The sequence below is a fragment of the Varanus komodoensis genome, unplaced genomic scaffold (assembly GCF_004798865.1).
Source record: "Varanus komodoensis strain SLA01 unplaced genomic scaffold, ASM479886v1 scaffold4, whole genome shotgun sequence".
Taxonomy (NCBI): domain Eukaryota; kingdom Metazoa; phylum Chordata; class Lepidosauria; order Squamata; family Varanidae; genus Varanus; species Varanus komodoensis.
Window position 1 is genome coordinate 7,209,136 of NW_025335941.1, and position 4,532 is coordinate 7,213,667.

The following is a 4,532-nucleotide window of genomic DNA, read 5'->3' on the forward strand; positions in this document are numbered from 1 at the left end:
TTCCTCACCAGCAAAATGTTCTGCTCCATGAAATCTTTCTCTTTCTCTCTCAGAAATGCTATCAAAGCAATGATAATTATTTAACAAGACTCTGGAAGCTTGTAGCATAGTTTTATTCTGCATCTGTTCCATTGCTTACGAATTGCAGCTGCATTTTTTCTAGTTGTGCTGCAGCAGGCATATTGATTAGTCTCTAAATAGTCACCATTTAACAAATGGATCAGTGAGAAACATAGGCAATGGTTTGACATTTCAATAGTAGAACTGATCTCATGAATGTGTCCTGGAGCTCTGTTTTGTGAGAATCACTGCAGTTTTCTCAAAAGCTGTTTTCCTGCTGACCTTGGTTCGCTCTCTCCCTCTCCCTCTCTCTCTCTGTGAGAGAGAGAGGGAGAGTGCACATATGCCTTTTCTCTGCATATCCCATGCACACTTCAAATTCAGCTGCAATAAATCTGAAATATTTTGTTTCACTATAAGTTTTGAGTTATCTGCTTACTTATTTATATTTGATATTTCTTTACTGCTTAAACATACTAAAATCTCTATGCACTTCACATACAATTGTTAAAGTCAGATCTAGAATACAGTTAAGAAACAATGTTAAAATGAAGTCCATTGCAAAGGCACCGAGCAATACATGAGCCAGAGTTGACGCATTATGCCTCCTTTCACACTGGCCTTTCCAGGACAGAGCAATTTCTCTGGTGTGACTAAGAAATTCAGTTCAGGGAAGGTTACAGAATCTGAACTTCGGGAAGGTTGCAGAATTTGAACTTCGGTGATTTTTATGACCTAATCTGCTCTTCCCAGAATAATGTTTAGATCAAAATATAGTTACTCCTTGAATTCCATGCTTCCCTGAGGTTTGTAATACATCACTTGGCTCAAAGATATAACATATGCTTTTAAATGTAAATTAAAGCCCTCTATAAAGGTAGCATTTAGATAAAATACCTCAAATTTTTTTTTTTGAGAAAATGCATTCCAAAGTACATATATAAATAAATATAAATGAACCTTCATGTACAGTCTTATATACCAATGTTTAACTTATCTCTGCTTTCAGGTTTATGGCAGTCTCCTTGCATAGTGCTTTACCTGAAACAAAATACATGATTAGCTCTTTGTATGTGTATCCCAACTAGGCAGAACCTTAATGTGAGTAAACGTTATTGCACACAGCAAAGGCCTTTACAAAATCTCTCACATTTTGTCCATGTATGATTTTATCCATTGACAAAATACCATGTACACTGTGGTATCCATAACATATATCACAATCAAAATTCACACAAGCAGAATATCAGTGGAATATCAGTGCACCTATACAACAATTCACTAAAATCAAATGTTTTCCTTTCCTAGCAAATAGACTCTATAAGTAAATAATTACCTCAAAATCTTAGGCTGTTTCACCTAACTACTTTTAATTTTTTCTTTGGTTCTGCATATAAATGGATAGTATACAATATGTTCAGCCAGTTTACATCCAAACTGTAGTATATGTATAGCATCCTTCAATAAATGTGGAAGGCATTACTTGGAACCTGAGTTCTGGGGGAAAAAAAACCTTCTTAAAAGGAGAGAAAGTAAGGCAATGAAGTTACGGTGTCCTTTTATCCCATTCCATGATCTTAAGATACTATTTAGAGTGAGGAACCCATATATGTTTAAGTACCCCATGCTTCTGGACATCATGACCACAAACCCCGTCCCTCTGGATACGGTCATGGTGTATTACCCTTAATAATCCTTAGACAGCTAAGTTAGTTCCAGTTGCTCTAGCCAGCTACCCTTAGGGCACAACACTGCATGTTTAGGCAGAAAACAGTTCTGCAGCAGTCCTAGCCTGTATGGTTGGTTGAGAATGCTGGGAATGCCAGAACTTTTTTCAGTGTAAGCAAGCATAAGATTGTACCCTTAGAAATTAGTTTTCTTCATTCCATGTATTCTCTACAGGTCTCTTATCTTAGGTAAGCAGACTCCACCCCCTCACAGATATCAGGAAGCATCTGTGGAGGAAACCCAAGGAGCGTCCTTAAAAATATATCCTAACTGGACATGTCCCCATATCTGACTTCCAAGACTTTCCCTCACTATTTTGCTTTTATCATGCTTGTATCAAGACTTCTCTCGAGCGGTAGTAATAAATTTTAACAGCCATGAAAGAGAAGAAAAATAGTTACTTTTTAATTCTAATGTTCAGATTTTAATAACACAGATACAGTAACCCATTGGGTGATACGAGACTTTCAGAAAGAGAAGAGGTTCCAAAAATAATGAAATAATATCTTTGTGCCCCTGAAGAATTGTTGAAATGCCAGTTTTCTCTCTTTAGTCAAATAAGTGTAAAGAACAAGATAGGAAAGCAAGTGTGGGTAAGGAGATGATGGGAATAAGTTTTTGTGTGTCAACCAAAGAAGGAGTCAAAGTGTCAAATGCTGCAGTTTGGAAGCTATTGTTATGACCAAAGTTCACCTGAAAACCATCCCATATACAAGGCACAGGCAAACATTTTGGGTCTGAAGGCACATTCATGGTTTTTGTCCAGACTGGAATCATATAATTTGAAATACTGTCCATTTTCTTCAGGAGTGCCTCACCCCGTCCCCAATTCTCTGTTTCCCCATTTATCCTTCTCCATCATCTTCCTTCTTGACACTCACCCCTAATGAGTGAGTTGTTGACTCAAGCCAAAGCCACTTCTGCCAGCAACAAAAACAGACCAAGTTTTGTTCACACTGTAGAAAAGAATTGTAAGTAATGCTTAAGGTTACAAAGCGATTGGTGAACACTAAATGGAAATTGTGAAAGGCCTTATTGTGCCCTGCAGGACTGTCATGAATTCATTACATGAAATAAACAAGGGATGAATAGAGAGCAATAGAGAAACAATAAAATAAAAAATGGGGGGTAATAAAGAAGAGCTCCCAGGGGTCAGTGCTTTGAGAAGCAAAAAATAAAAATATGGTTGATGGGAATCTTGAACAGCTGAACAGTATCCTCCATTATTCTGATGTTTCTCTCAATAAAAGTGTGATTATCATTGTTGAGTGTGTTTTAATTATAATAGCAGTAACGTTTTTCCTGAGTGCTTGAAGCACTTGACATTCATTATCTGAGTAATTCTCTCAACAGAACTATATTCATATGCCCATGTCTGGAGAGCTAACATGCATGCATTTATTTACTCTGGTAAGATGACTCCACACAGACATGCCTGTAACATACAGAGATACGTATGAATATATGCAAGGCAGAATGACAGCCATGATTCCCCAGCAGTTCTACCAGCTGTTTATATAAACAGGTGTTCTTTTCAAATGTTTCATTAGTTCCCTGGGAGACAAGTGGGGATTTTGGCAGTGAGCAAAAACAGGCTGAGGCAAACCGGGTTAGCTGATTTTTCCTAATGATTGACTGTGCATTGGCTGCAGCGAGCTAAATGTTGCCTTTGTGGAGACATAATCTTTTTTAAAAAAAAAATCTATCTTTTTGCCTAGATGATTGAGTAATCATGTTTCTAATTCAGAGAGATAAAGCAAGCTGATCACCTGCAGGCCTCCCTATCTGACCTGCCAAGACTTTGGCTGAGACTGTGTTCCTCTTCAAAGCCCTTACCCCATCAGACCCTAAGAGAATGAAAAATATACACTAGAGACTGGGAACACATGGCCATATATGGCCAGCAGAGGTTTCCTGTCTGGTTTACAGAGTTCTCCTCTCCCTCCATAGGGCCCGCTCCAGAGATTGCAAATGGCAGAGAGCAAAAATAAAGTTTAAACTGTTCACTGTTATAATGCAGCTCCATCTCTCTTTCCACCAGAGGTCAAAACTGAGGCTCTTTAAACGGCTTTTGGTGCTTTAAAGACAATCAAATATACCAGTATTAAAATTCTAAGCCACTTAGAGTACTAAGTTGTTACAATTGGTGCTAAGGGAACCACAGCTCTGCCAAGATGAAAGCCTGAAACTGACTGTATTGCATTTCCATCTTGCTAAACAAATAACTACTTGCCAGTCTCCTGATTGACACCTTGTTAAGAAAGTAACAATTTTATCAGTTTGATTTCCCTGTTTTAGCTACATTTTCATATGCAGATATTTGTCTACTCTGAATGTTTCTTTTCTTTTCTTTGTTCTTTCTACTTAATAAGAGTTTCAAGTCTTCGGTGACTCCCGCAACCGTCTATATGACTGAAATCCATCTTGTATAGTTACATTCTTTTTTTTTTCTTGCAGACGATCTGCATGCATGTATCCTATATGTCTGAATAAACTGTATATAGTCTTTAATTCTACCACTCCAATGTGCCTTCTTTTTCTGAGTCCTGATAATACAAAGGTTTGTATTTACTCATTTGGCAAGCAATACCTTTTTTCAAAACTAAAAAAAGCTTCATCTGCTATGAATAGCTCAGGGACACGCTCTTCCCTTCTGCATTCCTGCAATCTACACATTCCCAGAGTGTGTGCAGCCATTACCATGACACTGAGTTCCAAGAGACTGCAAAGCCATTGTCACAGTG